This window comes from Pan troglodytes, chromosome 9 (assembly GCF_028858775.2).
Source record: "Pan troglodytes isolate AG18354 chromosome 9, NHGRI_mPanTro3-v2.0_pri, whole genome shotgun sequence".
NCBI lineage: Eukaryota > Metazoa > Chordata > Mammalia > Primates > Hominidae > Pan > Pan troglodytes.
Genome location: NC_072407.2, coordinates 68,476,604 through 68,497,802, shown reverse-complemented (window position 1 = coordinate 68,497,802; position 21,199 = coordinate 68,476,604). Strand labels below are relative to the sequence as shown.

The window sequence follows — 21,199 nt, the reverse complement described above, 5'->3', positions numbered from 1 at the left end:
TAGCAAAACAAATAATGTATGTAAAAAATAGCCGGGCACAGTGACTCACACCTGTAATCCCAGCACTTTGGGAGGCCAAGGCAGGTGGATCACAAGGTCAGGAGTTCGAGACCAGCCTGGCCAACATGGTGAATGAAACCCCATCTCTACTAAAGATACAAAAAAAAAAAAAAAAAATTAGCCGGGCGTGGTGGCACACACCTGTAATCCCAGCTACTCAGGAGGCTGAGGTAGGAGAATCGCTTGAACCTGGGAGGCAGAGGTTGCAGTGAGCCAAGATTGAGCCACTGCATTCCAGCCTGGGTGGCAGGGCGAGACTCTGTCTCCAAAAAAAAAAAGTAATGAACCAGTTAGATTTAGATTTATTTCAGGAATGTAAAGATGCTTTAACATTAGAAAACCAATGCCTGTAATCTTCATCATTAACAGATTAAAGGACAAAATATATTATCATTTCAACAGATTTATATCAAGCATTTGGTAAAACTCAACATCCATTTATGATAAGTCCTCTTAGCAAACTTGGAATAGAATACATTCCTTGACATAAAAGATACACATCAGAAATCTACAGCAAACACTTTAATAGTGAAACATTAGAACGTTCTCTTAAAAACTAGGAATAAGACAAGGTGTTCACCAGTCCCACTTTTATTCAAGGTTATACTGTTGTCAAGACTAGCTATTTGAGAAGGCTGTTCAGCTAAAAGCAAAAAAAGACCAGCTCAGTAAAATAACAAAAAAGACATAAAAATATGAAGTTTGAAATGGAAGAAACAAAAGCCATTATCTGCAGGTTGATTTATGATAGCCCATTTGGGAAATCCAGAAGAATTCTCATTATTAGGCTTAATGAGAGATTAACCAGGTTGCTAGATTTCTGAAACTCAAATGCATTTCTAAACACCAGCAACAAAGAATTTAAAAATGTAAAATTAAAAAATGTAAATGTGTGTAAATGTACACACACACACACACACACACACATATATATACTATTTAGGAAGCAACAAAAAATAAGACACCTAGGGATAAAACAAAATAATAGCAACAGCTACCAACCACTGAGCATTTACTATATGCCCCTATGAAGTAGAAATATTAGCGCCTATTTTACAGATGAGGAAAATGAGGCACAGAGAGGCTGACTTACCCAAGATGACATTGTAAGCAGCTAGGTGAGGATTGAAACCAACAGGATTGAAACCCAAGATGACACCGTAAGCAGCTAAGTGAGGACTGAAACCAGGCAGCCTGGTTCCGAAGCCTTTGCTCTTAAAACCACTACTCTATGCTGTCTCTACACTGTCTCGCTCCATAAGATGTGCAAGACCTGCATGGAGTTGTAAGATATACTGTACGTATACAAATGTCATTGTAAGACAAAAGAGATGCCATGTTCATGCACAAGAGACACTCTAGCATTGATACGTTGATTCTCCTCCAAATTGATATAAAAAATTAACACAACACCGATCAAAATTCCAACAGGATTTTCCACAGATGCTAATTCTAAAATTTATAAGGAGGAGCAGGCCAGGCATGGTGGCTCATGCCTGTCATCCCAACACTTTGGGAGGCCAGGGTGGGCAGATCAGTTAAGCCCAGAGTTCAAGATCAGCCTGGGCAACATGGCGAGACCCCATCTCTACAAAAAATTTTTAAAAAGTAGCCAGGCATGGTGGTGGCATGTGCCTGTGGTCCCAGTTACTTGGGATGCTGAGGTGGGAAGACTGCTTGAGTCTGGGAAGTTGAGGTTGCAATGAGCCATGATCACACCACTGTAAGACACTCCTGAAGAAAAGAAACAAGGTGGGGAAATTAGGCTATCAGGTATCTAGATTTACTGTAAAGAAACAGTAGTTGAAGCACTATGGTATTAGTGAAGGAACAACAAAAAGATCAATGAAACAGAATAGAGTGCCCAGAAATAATCCCACAATCATGCAGAAACAATATAAGAAAAAGGCAGTATTTCAATAACTGGGAAAAAAAATAAACTATGAAATGCAAAAAAGGAAAGTTGGATCCACACCTCACACCATACATAAAAACAGTCTTCATGTAGCTTAAATACTTATATGTGAAAGGCAAAATTTTAGAATATTGGACAATATTTTTATGACTCTGAGGTAAGAGTAGATTTCTAAAAATAAGACATTGAAAACAATGAGAAATCCAACTATATTAAAATTAGGAATTTCTATTCATCAAGAGACACCAAAAAGAGACTCAAAAGACAAGCCAAAGGCAGCTGTGGTAGCTCATGCCTGTAATTCCAGTACTTTGGGAGGCAGAGGTGGGAGGATCAGTTGAGGCCGGGAGTTCGAGGTTGCAGTGAGCTATGACTGCACTCCAGCCTGGATCACAGAGTAAGACCCTGTCTCAAAAAAAAAAAAAAAAAAAAAAAAAAAAAGACAAGCCAAAGCCATGAACCCAGAGAAGACTGAAACTCCTAATACTGACAAAGGGAAAGAACTATAAGTCAGTAAGAAAAAGACTGACAAATCAATGGAAAAGTGGGCAAAAGACATGAACAGACGCTCCATGTTTCCGGAAGAGGAAACACTAATGGATAATAAATATACAAAAATATGCTCAAATCATTAGGAATCGGGGAAATGCAAATTGAAATCAAAATACCATTTTACACCCACAAATTTGGCAAAACTAGGTGTGTGTGAAGATGCGGCACGATGGGAACTCATATGCTGCTGGTGGGAGTATCAACTGGTACAATCACTTCAGAAACTATTAGGCATCATCTTTTGAGGCTAAACATATGTGAAGTCCATGATCCAGCAATTTCACTCATTACCAGATGACAAGGGTAAGTTACTCATCTTCCTATGCCTCTGCTCCCTCATCTGAAAAATGAGCATCGTAATAATACCAACTCATAGGGTTGCTCTTAGTGCCCATATATATAAAAGCACTGAGAACACTGCCTGGCCCATTATAAGTTCCTTATATACTAGACAATATTTGCACTGTTCTCATCAGAACCCAAGTGTACACTGTCAGAGGAGTAGACAAATCTGTAAATTCACACAATCAAAAGCTATCCAGCAATGAAAGTGAATGAACTAAGCTTAAGCTGCAGAAGACTACCTATAATATTGTACTATATCAAATTCAAAACCAAGCAAAAATAAACGATTAATTGTGCAGGGAAATACATATAGAGTAAAACTTTAAAAAAGAAGATGAAACCTAAATAAAGTGAGGCTGGGATATTTGAAGGAAACAAGGCAAGGATGTCTAGTGCATGGCAAATGACGACAGCTGTAAGATGTGACATCAGGCTGTGCATGGTGGCTCACGCCTGTGATCCCAGCACTTTGGGAGGCCAACGCAGGTGGATCACCTGAGGTGAGGAGTTCGAGAGAGCCTGGCCAACATGGTGAAACCCCATCTCTACAAAAAATACAAAAATTAGCTGGGTGTAGTGGCGGGCACCTGTAGTCCCAGCTACTCGGGAGGCTGAGGCATGAGAATTGCTTGAACCCGGGAGGCAGAGGTTGCAGTGAGCCAAGACCATGCCATTGCACTGCAGCCTGGGTGACAGAGTAAGACTCTGTCTCAAAAACAAAACAAACAAACAAACAAAAAGATGTGAAGTCAGAGGCAAACGGAGCCTGGACTATGCAGTAGGGACCTTTATTTTGTTTATGATGGAAAGCCACTGAAGAATTATAAACAAAGAGGTGATAGAAAATGATTTGTGCAAGATCGCCCTGCTGCTAGGTGAATAATGGACAAAGAAAGGGGAGAGTGGAAACAGGAAAACCAGTTAGGAGGCTGTGGCGTGGCCCAGGAAAGGCAGGAAGAAGTTTGTTCTGAAGAGTAGTAAAGCTGGATTTAAGTGTGGAACTCAGGAACACTGATAGAATTGACGGGTCTTGCTGATGATGAACTGAAGCAGGAGGATCCTTTAAGCCCAGGAGTTCAAATCCAGCCTGGGCAACATAGTGAGATCACTGTCTCTTAATACATATATATATTTTACCCTTAATACATATATATATAAATACCCACAGGGTATGGGGCAAATAGAAAAACTCCAAGATGTTTCTGGGCTTTTGGCTTGAGCAACAGGGTGGATGGATGGTGGTGCTGTTTAATCAGACAAAGGAGACTGGGAGAAGTTTTGGGGTAAATAGGGCAGAAAAGTCAGGACATGCAAGTTTGAGACATCTTAAATATCTGAGTAGAAAACTGAATTACTATTAGGCCAGCTGCTTATGAGTTTTGATCTCAACGGAAAGATCAGCCTAGAGAGACAGATTTAGGAGTCGAGGCATAGAGATGGTATTTAAAGCAATGGGATTGGCTAAGATCTTCCAGAGGAGAGTTCAGGTAGAAAAGAGAATAGGCCAAGAATGGGACCCTGGGTATTCCAAGGCTTAGAAGTCTGGCAGAGGAGAAAAGTTCAGCAAAGGAAACTGAGGAGCTGCCGATGAGGGAGGAAAACCGGAAGGACACGCCTTCACAACTTAGAGAAGAAAGTGGTCGAGAAGATGTGTCAGATGCTGCCGAGGAGTGGAATAAGCTGAGAACAGAAAACTCATCACCGGATCTGGCAGAATGAAGAATACTGGTGACTACAATAGTAGACATTTCAGTGGAGCAGGAAAAACATTTGACTAAAGGATCTTTCCTTCTTAGGAAGACAATCAGTTGCAGATGAAAGTGAGGACAGAGGACAAGATTTCAAGCTGCAATAAAGGGCATGCTGTACAGCAGAAGGAACCTGCACCTGCAGCTTGGTCTCCACACTGGCCAGCAGTAAGGCCACCAACTCAATTTCTAGCACAGCTTGTTAAGATGTTGGGACCACATGTTCTCTAAGATCTCTTGTGGTTCTGAGGATTCCCTGTTAAGAGAGAAGTGAAGTTTCACCTGAGAATATAGGGAAGAGATGTGAAGGGGGACCTGAATGTAATGTCAACAAACTATAAACAATGTTTTAAAACTGTTATTTAAAAAAAATTTTAGAAGGCCAGGTGCGGTGGCTCACACCTGTAATTCCTGCACTTTGGGAGGCTGAGGCAGGAGGATCACTTGAGCTCAGGAGTTCAAGACCAGCCTGGGCAACATAATGAGACTTCGTCTTTACAAAAAAAAAAAATACATATATATGTATTATATAATATATATTATATAATACATATATATGTATTATATATATGTATTATATAATATATATTATATAATACATATATATAATACATATATATGTATTATATATTATATATTATATAATACATATATAAAATATATATATGTATTAAGAGACAGTGATCTCACTATGTTGCCCAGGCTGGATTTGAACTCCTGGGCTTAAAGGATCCTCCTGCCTCAGCCTCCCCAGTAGCTGGGACTATACTCACAAATGAAAAAAAAATTTTTTTAATAGATCTGATGTCACTCTAGAACTACATACAGGACAAATGACATAGCACACAAGTGCCCAGAAAGGTTCAATTATGTCCTACCATATCATTACCCCAGGGTCACTGTGCTATTTTTGAAATCATATAGATCAGGAGTTGATCTGTATCTCCTCTGTAACAAGACTTGAGTGATGAACTGAAAAACGCACATGGAAGAAATCATTAACTCTGTAGAGTTCGAAAGCTGCACGGTAATACCCAGAGGCTAAATATGAAGATTTCTGCTCTTTTTCCCAATTATGGAGGCATTAAATCCAGATTCTGCCACTTCCCGTGAACCGAAAAGCCAGGACGGGAAACACCAACTTGTGATTTCACTCTTTTTCCTTTCTTACTTGCATTCTCTCCTCACTTGACTCCCCTCCCACAAAGTTCAGCTTCTGACAGTCTTACAATGCTTAAACAGAGTAAGAAAACTGCAATTTGGACTCCAGATGTCTTTATCTACAAAGACAATTAACATTTTTTAAAAATAGGTCACGGAGGCCAAAACAACTTGCTATTTTACCTTTAAATGGTACATTTTAAAGCATTGTATAATCAGCTGGGGTTTTTTGACCAGAGATAATTCCATCTTTCTCTGATCTCCCTATCTATCCCACCTCAAGGCAAGACCTATATTTTGCTTTAGAAACAAACAGCTGCACTCAGAGAGAGAAAACAAAATAATCCTTAGACATTCCTGATAAAGGACTTCACAGACAGAAAATACCATTATCTTACTGTTTGAAACCAGACGACTTTGATTCAAATAACAATACACATCACATCATAGCTACCTATTCAAAGATCTTCCACCTTGTGGAAGATGATATGAATGAGCATCTTTAAGTCTACTGTTGAGACCTCAATACAGGAAGTATAAATTTTAGACGTAAGATCTGAATAATCATCTAGCTTTGTATCAGAAATGTTAGCAGCAATACAAAAACAAAGCATGGTTTCCAGGTAATTATAAATGCTGGGTGTGACTGAGATACTGGGATAGGACAGCATCAGGCCAGACTACCAATAACTTTTTTTTTTTTTTTTTTTTTGAGACAGGGTCTCACTCTGTCGCCCATGCTGGAGTGCAGTGGAGCAATCTCAGCTCACTGCAACCTCTGCTCACCTCGTTCAAGCAGTTCTCTCACCTTAGCCTCCCTGAGCAGCTAAGACTACAGGCACGCACCACCACACCCAACTAATTTCCGTATTGTTTGGTAGAGATGGCATTTCACCATGTTGGCCAGGCTGTTCTCAAACTCCTGACCTCAAGTGATCCAACCACCTCGGTCTCCCAAAGTTCTGGGATTACAGGTGTGAGCCACCACACCCGGCCACCAGTAACTATTTTTAAGGAGAAACTGCAATAAACTTTTTTGTTTTAATAGGAAATGAGACTTACTTGTATCACTTTTAGATTTCTAGTTATTCTCCAATGGCAAATTTAATAACCATATTCAGTCTTCAAATTTTCCAAATAAAAAGGGTCATTTTATTATACCCATCAGGATTGCTGATATCTAAAATGGTATCTTTGACTTCTCCAACCCCACATTTACTGCGGATAAAATTTTAACATTGCTTACTTGGTTTCACATAATAGACACATTAGTCTTAGCAAATATATTTTTGCGCATGTACATAAAATAATTTTCCCATTGACAACTTCAAATTATGCCTTGTTTTCATCTCCTAAAGCTGCCACAACAAATTACCACAAACTTGGTGGTTTAAGACAACCATAATTTATTCTCTCATAGCTCTGGAGACCAGAAGAGCAACACCAAGGTGTAGGCAGGGCTGTGCGGCCTGTAAAGGCTCTAAGGGAGCATCCCGCCTGGCCCCTTCCAGCCCCCAGTGGCTGCTGGGAATCCTGGGCATTCTTGGCCCTGTCACTCCAACCTTGGCCTCTGTCTTCACATAGCCTTTCTCCCATTTCTATGTCTTAAAACTCTCTCTCCTTCCTCTTATAAGAACATCAGGCCAGGCGTGGTGGCTCAGGCCTGTAATCCCAGCACTTTGGGAGGCCGAGGTGGGCAGATCACCTAAGGTCAGGAGTTCTAGACCAGCCTGGTCAACATGGAGAAACCCTGTCTCTACTAAAAATACAAAAATTAGCCTAGCGTGGTGGCGGGTGCCTGTAATCCCAGCTACTGGGAAGACTGTGGCAGGAGAATCACTTGAACCTGGGAGGCAGAGGTTGCAGTGAGCTGAGATCACACCACTGCACGCCAGCCTGGGCGACAGAGACACTGTCTCAAAAAAAAAAAAAAAAAAAAAAAAACCACCACCACCACCAACAGAAAACATCAGTCATTGGATTTCAGGTCTGTCTTCAATCCAAGATTATCTCATCTTCAAAGACTCTCGATCCAAATAAGGTCACATTCCTAAGTACCAGGGGTTACTTGAGGGCCAATATTCAACCCACTACACCAATTAATATCCATCAGGTTGGGCTCCTAAAATAATGTGTGTTTGCCTCTCATGGCAATCATCACATTCCTCCTGGAATCCAACCTGACTGTGGAAAAGCTATTATTTATAGGAAGTCAATAGTGAATCTCTCGAGGCTGTGAATGCTCATTCTCTAATTTATCTGTTTTGCAAATCAGAGTAAGGGTTTTTCCGTAGGAAAAAAAAATGTAGCCAATTGAATTTCTACTTACTTTTCTGGCTGAGATTTAAAGTGGGAATTTATTCATTGTCCCAATGAAATTAGAGTAATAGGATCTTTTTTTATTACCCACAATATAGACATTCTTATCTTTTACTTGAGTTTTAAACCAAAGATTTATTCACTTTTTTTTCTAATTGCCCAGGAAGAAATTATTTTCCAGTTAGCTAGGGGGAACTAAGATTCCATCCGCTCTACTTCAGTTTCCTATCTCCACTCTAGTGCCTTCTTTATTTTTATTTATTTGGTGTTTTTATTTTTGTTTTAGAGATAGATTCTTGCTCTGTCCCTCAGGCTAGAGTACAGCAGTGTGATCTCGGCTCACTGAAGCTTTGAACTCCTGGGCTCTTATGATCCTAACTCCCTCAGCCTCCTGAGTAGCTGAAATGACAGGTACATGCCACCACGCCCGGCTAATTTTTTTTTAGTGCCTTTCAGCCATCTGCCAGTCACAGAAATTACATATTTGTGTATGTTTGTTTATCCCCTGTAGCACTTCTTGCCTGCCGGCACCACTCATTAGTGCCATATATATATTCTCTATTTCAGAGGCTGATGAAATTTCTTTAAACTTTGGCCATATACACAGACAGAATAACGACAACAACACAAACACATACACTTACCTCTGCCTCGCCTATTCTAGATGCTCTACATATATTAGCATCTTTTATCCTCACTAAGTGAGGGGTACTATTAGCCACATCTTACAGATGAGGAAACTGAGAGAGATGAACAGAGATTAGTAAACAGTGGGACCTGAATATGAACCCAGGTAGGTGGCTTCAGAGTCCATGTTCTTAACCACAATGCAAGCAAGACTGCCTCTGAGGATGTGCCCAGATGCTAACACTGTTCTATTAGTGGTGAGGTGATAGATGAGTTTTTAAAAAATGCTTTTTGGTCAGGTGCGGTGGCTCACACCTATAATCCCAGCACTTTGGGAGGCCGAGGCAGGAGGATCGCTTGAGCCTAAGGAGTTCAAGACCAGCCTGGGAAACATAGTGAGACGTCATCCCCACCCTCACTCCCTTGCCAAAAAAAAAAAAAAAAAAAAAAAAAAAAAATCAGCCAGGCATGGTAGCACATGCCTGTAGTCCTAGCTACTTGGGAGGCTGAGGTGGGAGAATCACTCAAGCCCAGGAGATTGAGGATACAGTGAGTCATGTTAGGGCTACCGTACTCCATCTTGGCCAAGGGACCTCATCTCAAAAAAAAATAAGCTTTTCTATATATCCCACATTTCCTATAAAGATCATGCATTAATTTTTTTAATCAGGAAAATATATTTTTAAACAAAACTTTCACAATTTGTGGGGGTGTAACATCATACTGGCAAACATATAACACTATAAGCCAGATACTGTTATGTGCAATGTATATAATTTAATCCTCAAAACAATTATAATCTTTATTTTATATTTGAGAAAACTGAGGTGCAGAAAACTTCAGTAGTTTACCTGAGGTCACGCAGCTAGTGGGTGTCAGCCAGGATCTAGCACCAATCTGTGTTAACTAGGTTAGGCTGCCTAAATTAGATATAAAACTTCGGTGTCAAACTCCAATTTGAATTTCAGTCACATTGCGCTAATGTGTTGAAGAACAGAGACCATGTCCAACTCTTAATGAATCTAACTCCTAGCACAGTGGTTTAAAAGGAAACAGGAAATGTGTAGCTTATTTAATTAAACTATAACCTTTACCATTCAATATAAATATACTAAGGGGAGAAAATAAATCTGCTTCACCACACTAAGTATTAAAAAACCCAAGTGTTATCATCCTAACAGACTTCTTAATTGGACAATACTAGCCCAGATTAAAGGGCATTTAAATTACCCCTTTCTAAACAGTGTCACGAATGCAGAATATTTTCTCCCTCTGCCGCTGGATGAGCTGGGCATGTTGCCAGATCTTTTTCTAATTAGGTCCTGTGGTTAATTTCTTAATCCGTTAGCATTTCCTTACAGCTTGTTAAATGTAAAGATAGCTGGACTTTTTCCACTGTTTCTGTGAAAGTGGAGTAATCTTCCATGTCAGTCTCATAAGGGTGGATTGATCAACACTAAACAGCTGCCATCCTACATTTACCAGATCAGCAAATACCACCCGCTCCCCCACCCCCAAAACTGAAAAACCTACGACAATCTCTTGGCCAGGCTGTGGGGAAGCAGGCACTGGTACCTAGCTTGTGGGAATGTAACTGGCACACCCCTATGGAGGGCAGTTTGGTAATGTCTCCCCACCTTGCATATGCACATACTCTTTGACTCAATATTTCTTTTTTTTTTTGAGACTGAGTTTTGCTCTTGTTGCCCAGGCTGGAGGGCAATGGCGTGATCTTGGGTCACGGCAACCTCCGTCTCCCGGGTTCAAGTGATTCTCCTGCCTCAGCTTCCTGAGTATCTGGGATTACAGGCATGTGCCACCACGCCCAGCTAATTTTGTATTTTTAGTAGAGATGGGGTTTCTCCATGTTGGTCAGGCTGGTCTCGAACTCCCGACTTCAGGTGATCCACCTGCCTTGGCCTCCCAAAGTGCTGGGATTATAGGCGTGAGCCACCACGCCCGGCCGAGACCCTGCATTTCTGAAAACATTTTTCACTCTTGATTTGACAGTTTGACTAGGTGTAGAATTACAGACTGAAAATTTTTCCATCAGGCTTTAGATGGCATTCATCTATTATCTTATAGATCCCAGTGCTATTGTTAACTGGTCTAATGTCACTTGTTTTAGATCATTTTTATGTGACTTTTCTCTCTGATGCCTTTAAAATTTGTCATCAGTGTCACAAAATTTCATGACAATGTACTCTGTTGAGGGTCTTTTTCATCACTTTTTTCATTCTGGACACTGGGTGAGCTCTTATCCATCTGAGACATTTTTGGGGAAAACCTCTTGTGTTGCTTTTTAAATAATGCCTTGTCCTTCATCTTTCTAGAACTCCAATAGTCAGATGTTGGACCTCCTAGATATCCTTTAATTTTCTTTTTTCTTCCACTTATTGTCTGTTATCTTTGACCAACTGCTTTACTTTACTCTCTCTGCCACCCAGGTTGGAGTGTGGTGGTGTGTCATAGCTCACTGCAGCCTAGAACTCCTGGGCTCACACAATACTCCCACCTCAGCCACCCAAGTACTTAGAACTAGGGGTGTGCCCCACCATACCCAGTTAGTTTTTTCTGTTTTTGTAGAGACAGGGTATCATCACCATATTGCACAGGCTGGTCTTAAAGTCCTGGTCTCGAGTGAGCCATCTACATTGGCCTCCCAAAGTGTTGGAATTACAGTTGTAAGCCACCACGCCCGGCCTATCTTCCAACTGCTTTACTGCAATCTTCACTTAGTGAGATTTTTCAATTCTCAAGAACATTCTTGAATAGTTCCTTTACATGGCATCCTGCTCTTGTTTCCTTGATGTAACATCTTATCTCTAAGGAATTTGTTTTTCAAAGTGCAGGCCGGGCACAGTGGCTCACACGTGTAGTCCCAGCACTTTGGGAAGCCAAAGCCGGTGGATCACTTGAGCTCAGGAGCTCGAGACTAGTCTGGGCAACATGGCAAAACCTTGTCTCTACAAAAAATACAAAAAAATTAGCCAAGTGTGGTGGCGCGTATCTGTAGTCTCAGTTACTCGGGAGGCTGAGGTGAGAAGATCACTTGAGTCCAGGGGAAGGAGGCTGCAGTGAGCCAAGACTGTGATCATACCACTGCACTCCAGCCTTGGCAACAGAGCCAGACCCTGTCTCAAAAAACAAAAGAGGTGCTAAAGAGCTAACTAGAAATTCTATGTGGATAAGCACCGCTTGCTTCCTGTGGGACCTCACAGCATGTGATGGGATAAGGAAATTCTAAATACCATGTTAGGTTTTTTTTTTTTCCCATAGGCTAGTCAATTTCCCCAGACAGAAATGTGATAATGTCCTGGCTGAGGGGCTTATAAATGAGTATTCTAGGAGCCAAGGATGGGTCAGTTGCTCTGAGATCTTTCAATGTCTTGGTGGGCAGAGATGGTGTCTGTGATAACAAGTCCCACAGCCAAGACAGTAGGAGCCACGACAGGAAGGTAGGTGGAAAGATCTGGCTGAATATGCAGACTTCAACTTGATCTACTATTTTGGGTAAGAAACCTGCCTCCCACCCTCATTTATAACAGGGTTTCCCCAGGTTAGACTTTGACACACATATTCTTTGGGGATGGGGATCTGGGGTGCTAACTCTTCCACATTCAGACTTTCAACTCATTTTCCTGTTTTCAGCCCCAGTGTATATCCTATATTCACAGGTACCTAAAACTTATCTCAGAACATGGCCCACATGTGGCTGAAAACAGGATTGCTTCCTGTTAGCTTCCTCCACTGCAAATACTTAGTGGAGCAGGTGAAGTTGAAACCTAAATGACTCATCATATATGCACCTACATTTCAGTTTTCAAAATTTTGTAGGGAAAAATTCTGGCCCACTGTGATCTCCTCTCCCAATCTCTTCATCCTTATAGATTTGTAACTTTTTTAAAAGAAAATTCCTTTACTGTCATTTTAGTGGGGTTGGGGAGGGAGGAAATATAATCCATCTCATTTCTCCATCTTTTCTAAAAGTCTCTCCTGACCCTGAAGACATCTGTTCATTTGTCATTGGTCACAACTTGGTAACATGTACCATCCTACGTAATTGAGGGGAGACAAAATTATCAAACAAAGCAAAATGACCAGAACTTGGGGTCAGAACATTCTTCCTAGAAGAACATCACCACAAAGAGGAATCTGATACCTGAACAAGAAAGAGGTTCTGGGAAAGAGAATAAACAACCTAAAGTATAATCATCACCTAGAGAGTGAATACTGAATAGCTGCCTTTATTAAACCATGGAAAGATTTTTTTTTTTTTCGAGACAGAGTCTCGCTCTGTCGCCCAGGCTGGAGTGCAGTGGCGCCATCTCGGCTCACTCAAGCTCCGCCTCCCAGGTTCACGCCATTCTCCTGCCTCAGCCTCCCGAGTAGCTGGGATTATAGGTGCCTGCCACCACGCCCGGGTAATTTTTTGTATTTTTAGTAGAAACAGGGTTTCACCGTGTTAGCCAGGATGGTCTCGATCTCCTGACCTTGTGATCCGCCTGCCTCGGCCTCCCAAAGTGCTGGGATTACAGACATGAGCCACCACGCCCAGCCGGAAAGATTTTTTTAAAAATCAACTTTAGGCCAGGTGCAGTGGCTCACGCCTGTAATCCCAGCACTTTGAGAGGCCAAGACGGATGGATCACTTAAGGCCAGGAGTTCAAGACCAGCCTGGCCAACATGGTGAAACCCCATCTCTACTAAAAACACAAAAATTAGCTGGGCGTGGTGGTACATGCCTGTAATCCCAGCTGCGGAAAGCAGGAGAATGGCTTGAACCTGGGGGGCAGAGGTTGCAGTGAGCCGAGATCACACACCACTGCACTCCAGCCTGGGGGACAGAGCAAGACTCTGTCTTTAAAAAAAAAAAAAAAAAAAAATATATATATATATATATATATATATATAATTTAAAAAATGAAGAAACAACTTTGTGGAGGATATAATTTACAGACAATAAACAAAATTTACATACAATATACCAGTGGAAACACCCCCACAATAAAGACACTGAGCATTTCCATCACCCTTGAAAGTTCCTTTACGCCTCTTTGCAATCTTCCCTCCACCCAAGCCCCAGGCAATCACTCCTTTATTTTATTGTCACTATCCACTGGTTTGCACCTTTGAGACTTTTATATAAATATACAGCATGTACACCTCTGGGTCTGGCTTCTTTCACAAAGCATGTTTTTGAGCCAGATCCATGCTGTCTAGAGCTCCTTTTTCCTGCTCAGAGCTCTCATTGGACTGGGACAGCACAGTTTGTTCATCCATTCACCTGATGAGCCCCCGGATTGTTTCCAGCCTTTGGCCGTCATCAATACGCTGCTACAAACACTCATGGAGAAGCCTCTGCGTTTTCATTCCTCTCAGATAAATATCTAGGCATGGAATTACTGTATCCTTGAGTAACTGTTGTTTAACTTTAAAACAAACTACTGTTCTCTAAACTAGTACTACTTTACATTCTCAACAGAGGATATGAAAGTTCTGCTTGTGCTACATACTTGCCAACACCTGGAGCTATCAGTCGCTTAAATTTTAGCCATACGTAGAGGGTAAAGAGCGGTAGTTCATTATGGCTGGAAATTGCTTTTCTCTGATAATTAATAATATGAAGTATTTTATGTAGCTCCTGGCCACTGTTTTATCTTACCTTGTGAAGTATACTTTGAAATCTTCTGTGCATTTAAAAAATGGGGTTACTATTACTGAACTATAAGAGTTCTTTACAATCCTTTGTCAGATTTATCTGTTGTAAACATTTTATCCCATATTGTACATTTTCTTCATTCCTTTCTGAAGAGCACATTTCAATTTTGATAAAGTCCAATTTAGCATTCATTTATTTTATGGTATGTGCTTTTCGTATCCTACTTAGAAAATCTTTTCACACCCAGAAGTCACATGAACATTTTCCCCTATAATTTTTCCAGAAGCTTTATAGTTTTAACTCGTTTAGGACTTTGGTCCGTTTTGAGCTTTCTGGGCAGCGTATAAGGTATGGGTTAATGTTTGTTTTCTTCCACACAGATATTTAGTTGCTGCTGTACCATGTGTTGAAAAGATGTTCCTTTCCCCATTGAATTGCCTCAGGACCTTTGCTGCAAATCAATTGTCTATTTACGTGTGGATCTCTTTCTGGATTCCATCTTCTCATTTATGTACATGTCTATTATTTTGCCAGTATCACAGCCTTGCGGTGCTGTAGAAGTCAGTCCTCAATTTTTGCTGGCTTTGCCAGTTTTAAGTACTCTGCATTCCATACACATTCTAGAACCAGCTTTTCAATTTCTACAACAAAAATACGCAGAAATTTTGATTGAGAATGTATTGAATCTACAGATGAATTTGTAGAAAACTGATTATGTTTATGATACTGAGATTTCCAATCCACGAGCCTATTTATACTAATATTTTGTAGTTTTCAGTATGTAAGTTTTACATACATTTTGTTAAATTTATCCCTAGTACTTCATGTATTTGGATGATATGGCAAGTGGAATACTAAAAATTTTTTTTCCAGTTATCTGTTATTTTGGTATTCTGACCAAAACATAAATGGTTTTCTTGATATACTGACCTTGTATTCTTACAGTAGTGAGATCCTACTGTATCTCGCTAAACTCACTTACCAGTCCTAGTAGCCTTTCTATTTTTATTTTTTAGAGACAGGGTCTCACTCTGTTGCCCAGGCTGGAGGGCAGTGGTGCTATCATGGCTCACTGCAGCCTTGAATTCCCAGGCTCAAGCAATTCTCCTGCCGCAGCCTCTAGAGCAGCTAGGACTACAGGTGTGCACCACTACAATAAGCTAATTTTTAAAACTTTTTTGCAGAGATGGGATCTCACTATGTTGCCCAGGCTGGTCTTGAATTCCTGGCCTCAAGCAATACTCTTGCCTTGGACTCCCAAAGCACTGGGATTACTGACGTGAGCCACTGCACCTGGTTCAGTATTTTGAAGCTCTGTTATCAGGGACATACACATTGAAGATTTTTATAGCTCTGTAAGATACTGACCCTTTTATCATTATAAAGTATCCTTAATCTCTAGCAATATTCCTCATCTTAAAATTTATTTCATTTGATGTTAATATCGCCACTTCAGCTTTCTTATGTGTATTCTTTTCATGGTATAATCTTTTTCCATCCTTTCACTTTTAACCTGCGTCTCTGTGTTTAAAGTGTGTCTCTTCTAAGCAGGTAAAATGTACAAATCTTACAACAGTAAATTTCCATTTGCCCTGCCCCATCTTAGTGCTACTGTTGTCATAATTACACCTATATATATATTATGTTTAAAAGGTTTTTTTTGTTTGTTTGTTTTAAGACAGTCTCGCTCTGTCACCCAGGCTGGAGTGCAGTGGCACCATCTCGGCTCACTGCAAGCTCCGCCTCCCGGGTTCACGCCATTCTCCTGCCTCAGCCCCCAGAGTAGCTGGGACTACAGGTGCCCACCACCATGCCCGGCTAATTTTTTGTATTTTTGGTAGAGACGGGGTTTCACCGTGTTAGCCAGGATGGTCTCGATCTCCCAATTTCGTGATCCGCCCACCTGAGCCTCCCAAAGTGCTGGGATTACAGGCGTGAGCCACCGCGCCTGGCCAGGTTTTTTATTTTTTAGGTAGAGAAAAGGTCTCACCATGTTGCCCAAGCTGGCCTCAAACTTCTGGGCTCAAGCAATCCTCCTACCTTGAACTCCCAAAGGGCTGAGATTAGAGGTGTGAGCCACTGTGACCAACCTATATGTACATTATAAACCCAGCACTACAGTGTTATAAAATCTTTAAAATCTTGTTTCTTATGTCACCAGCAGGCACAGTGGCACACGCCTGTAGTCTCTGCTACTCAGGAGGCTGAAGCAGGATGATAGCTTGAGCCCAGGAGTTCAAGGCTATAGTGCACCATAATTGTCCTTGTGAATAGCCAACACACTCAAGCCTGGGCAACATAGTGAGACCCCCATCTCAAAAAAAACACATATGTATCTTAAAGAAATTAGAGAAGGAAAAAAATCATAGTCTTTTATATTTACCTACATATTTACTATTTCCAATGCTCCTTATTTCTTCCTGTAGATGAGTTACCACCTGGTATCATTTCCCTTCATTCTGAAAACTTCTTTTAGTGGAAATCTGCTGGTGATGAATTCTCTCAATTTTTGTTTTTCTGAAAATGCCTTTAGCCCTCATTTTTGAAAATGTGTTTTTCTGGATACTGGATTCTTGGTTGACAGGGTTTTTCTCTCAGTATTTGACTATACTGTTCCAGTGTCTTCTGGCCTCCTTCATTTCTGATGAAAAGTCAGTCACATTTGTAACACTGATCCCTTTTATGTAATGTGTCACTTTTCTCTACCTGCTTCCCCTCCCCATGCAAGTTCAGAGACGTAATGTGCTGATGTTGTAACAAGGTTCAGAGGGTGGCACACCTCACACACATGCATGAACACCCAATCGTCACACTCATGAGCTGCAAAAGGATCTCTATCTGCTTTTAAGATTTTCTTTTTATCTTTGGTTTCAGCAATTTGACTATGATATGCCTATGAGTGCTTTTTCTTTGTGCTCAGACTCCACTGAACTTCTTGAATCTATAGTGTTTTCTACCATATTTAAGAAGTTTGGGGATATTATTTCTTCAAATATTGTTTTTTGCCTATTTTTCTCTTCCCTTTCTAAGACTCCAAGTACACTTATGTTAGGCTACCTGATATCGTCCTACAAGTCTCTGAGGCTCTACTCACTTTTCAATCTTTGCTCCTCTCTTCATTGGATGGGATAATTTCTATTGATCTATCTTCAACGGCACAGATTCTTTTCTCTGTCATTTCAAAACTGCTGTTGAGCACATCTAGTGAACTTTTTTTTTCTTTTGAGACATGTTGTCAGCCAGGCTGGAGTGCAGTGGCACGATCACAGCTCACTGCAGCCTCGATCTCTTGGGCTCAAACGATCCTCCCACCTCAGCCTCCCAAGTAGCTGGGACTACAGGCACATACCATCATGCCTGGATCATTTTAAAATTGCTTTGTAGAGGTGGGGTCTCACTATGTTGCCCGGGCTGGTCTCAAACTCCTGAGCTCAAGTGATCCTGCTGCCTTGACCTCCCAAAGTTGTGGGATTATAGGTGTAAGCCACTGCACCCGGCCTCCAGTGAGTTTTTATTTCAGCTATTACTTATTTGAGCTCTACAACTTCCATTTTTTCACTTTCCATTTCTTTGTTACAATTTCTCTATCTGTTCACTTATTTTTCCTTTAATTCTTTGATCATAGCACAGTGGCTTTGCAGTCTGCCTGCAAAATCCAACACTGTACCCACTTAGATGCTCAGAGTCAGTCTCTACTGACTGCTTTTCTTCCTGAGTATGAGTTAGACTTTCCACTTTATTTACATGTCTTGTAATTGTAGATTGAAAACTTGACATTGTAGATAAGATGTTATAGCAACTCTGGATTCTACTGTGTTCTTCTGAGAACTTTCTCTTTTTATATTCTAGTAGGCAGTTAACCTGCCTGGATTCAAACTGCAAACTGTCTCTCCTGTCGTATGAAGCAGCTGCTATCTCTGCTCAGCTCTTACAACATCTAGCCTAGCTCCCTGGGGTCTCCCATGCTTCTGTGTAATCTGCAGACAGCCAGGGATTTAGGCTGATCATACTCAGATTTAGGGGCTCACACTCTGTGACTTTTGTGTTCTTGTGATTTCCTCCTAAGTTTTCAGCTGCTTGGGCAATATTAGGGTCTTTCCTCTGAACCCCAAGCCAGTAAGGCTTCAGCTTTCCACTGCTTCGCTGCTCACAGTTTAGGGATATACTGTTTTAAAAAGCATGAACCTCACAGATCTCATCTAGTATAGGTCTGTCTTTTAAGGGTAGATTCCTCTCTAGCCTCTGCCTGCTTGCTTTGTTTCATTGGTTGGCTGATTTTTATTTTTGTTTTTGTTTTGCTGGGCTCCCTGGGATTTCACTATACATTTAGAGTTTAATAGTCAACCAGGAATTTGGGCAGTTTTCACTCAGATGTGGGGCCTCCCCCTTTCTGTAGTCCTCTCTTGTTTCCAGGATTCCCCCCTCAACTTTCCAGCTTCTCTTCCATCCCTGACTTCTCTTCTTTGGCACCTCTCATCTGTAAGGCTGCAGCTTTCCACTATCATTTCTTTCTACTGAAACCACCATGGGTACTGATGCATAACCTCTGGCAAAAAAGTCACAAACTTGCAATTCTTGCTCCTTCTATTATAGTGTTTCAGGAGTCAATTCTCCTCAGGTTCTAGGGACAGCTTTTGGATGCTTTTAGTTGTTTCTTATATTTTACCCAGATCTTTCAATTGTTATCTGTAGGAGGGTTTATGCAGCCACTTCAATCTCCCTTAATGGAAATTTCCTCTAATCCAACAGAAAGTAAGTTACTTTTTGGATTTTTAAATATAACACCTTACTTTTAAAGGCATAGTGCTATAAACAAAACATTTAAAAGTAACACGTTTTCAAGTAATGAACAATAACACTTCAGTGGCAAAGTCCTAATTGTCTTTAGAAATTTATTAGATCAAATATTCCAAATGTTGCATGTGATAAAGTCATATAGCAAAGGTAGAAAGGCTTAAAATGTTTCTTTTTTTTTTTTTTCTATTTTAGTGAAAAGGAAACAACATAAAAGAAAAAGAATAGCTCAGTTAGATATAGGAATTCTGTTCCTAGAAATAGAATCTGTTTCCTGCCTAGAAGTCAGCAAAACCCAGTCTGTTCTACATTTAGTAACTGGAGAAGATGGGAAAAGCTAGAGCTCTTTGTTTCGGTTTTGTTTTGGTTTTGTTAGTCTCAATGGTTATTTTTGGGAGAAAGAGAAAGAACGTATGTCAGTGGATCAAATAACTGTATATAGATTACTGTATTGGATTCCAATTGCTGTAGAGAATAATTACTATTTTATATGTCTTTAATAAAGTATAAATATTCACAGATGGTCTGTTATGTGCAAAGCACTATACGATAGGAATAGAGAGAGGGGATGTGGGGGAGAAATTGAACAAATATGAATAAGATCAGTTTTGGCCGAGCGTGGTGGCTCAAGCCTGTAATCCCAGCACTTTGGGAGGCCGAGACGGGTGGATCGCCTGAGGTGGCAAGTTCGAGACCAGCCTGACTAACATGGAGAAACCCCATCTCTACTAAAAATACAAAATTAGCCAGGTGTGGTGGTGCATGCCTGTAATCCCAGCTACTCAGGAGGCTGAGGCAGGAGAATTGCTTGAACCTGGGAGGCAGAGGTTGCAGTGAGCCGAGATCATGCCACTGCACTCCAGTCTGGGCAAAGAGAGCGAAACTCCGTCTCAAAAAAAAGATCAGTTTTGCCCCCCAAAGATCTTATAATGTACTGAACAGACATGTAAAACACACACACACACACACACACACGAACACAAGATGTGGAATGGATGTAGAAAGTGCTGTTTATAGACCGGGTACTTGATTTCATCTCACAATTTCAAATACAAAGTTAATGTTATGCTATGGGCAACTTTTTAAAATGTATATGTTTATAAAATATTTGTTTTTAAAGTAATAGTTTGAAAAGTAGAAAAAGTAGAAACACACAGTAGAAAAAAAACCTCTTATTTTGGAAATATATAATAAAGTGGAACAATCCTATAAATCGCCAGAGAAGATCACTATTAAAAGGCTGAAGAAAAAAAAGTGCGTGTTGGCTGGGGATGGTGGCTCACACCTGTAATCCCAGCACTTTGGGAGGCCGAGGCAGGTGCATCACCTGAGGTCAGGAGTTCGAGACCAGCCTGACCAACGTGGTGAAAACCTGTCTCTACTAAAAATACAAAAATTAGTCATGTGTGGTGGTGCACGCCTGTAATCCCAGCTACTCGGGAGGCTGAGGCAGACTTGCTTGAATCCAGGAGGCAGAGGTTGCAATGAGCCAAGATCACACCATTACACTCCAGAATGGGTGACAGAGGGAGACTCTATCTCAAAAAAAAAAAAAAAAAAAAAAAAGTGTGTGTGCATGTGCACATGCTCACACATACCTTTGAGCATATACTTCTGTGCTGCTCAATCTCTTTTCGACCAAATGCATCACATTTAGCAGCTGTTAAGTGGACACCTTTCCATGTTAAAACATATATAGTGACTTCATTCTTTTTTGTTTTGTTTTGTTTTGTTTTGAGATGGAGCCTCACTCTGTCACCTGGGCTGAAGTGCAGTGGTGCAATCTCGGCTCACTGCAACCTCCACCTCCCTGGTTCAAGCAATTCTCACACCTCAGCCTCCCAAGTAGCTGGGATAACAGATGCACGCCAACATGCCCAGCTAATTTTTGTATTTTTAGTAGAGAAGGGGTTTCACCATGTTGGCCAGGCTGGTCTTGAACTCCTGACCTCAAGTGATCCGCCCTCCTTGGCCTCCCAAAGTGCTGAGATTACAGGCGTGAGCCACCGCACCCGG

General features: G+C 40.9%; 1 protein-coding gene and 1 non-coding gene across 3 annotated transcripts in view; both read right to left on the bottom strand.

The window, feature by feature from the left end:
- PACS1 (phosphofurin acidic cluster sorting protein 1) overlaps nt 1-21,199 on the bottom strand; it is a 173,586-nt gene that overhangs the window by 76,184 nt on the left and 76,203 nt on the right. The window lies entirely within an intron of this gene.
- On the bottom strand, nt 17,117-17,221 carry LOC112204924 (small nucleolar RNA U13). The gene has a single exon (XR_002938667.1). It is a non-coding gene; the product is annotated as a small nucleolar RNA U13 (small nucleolar RNA).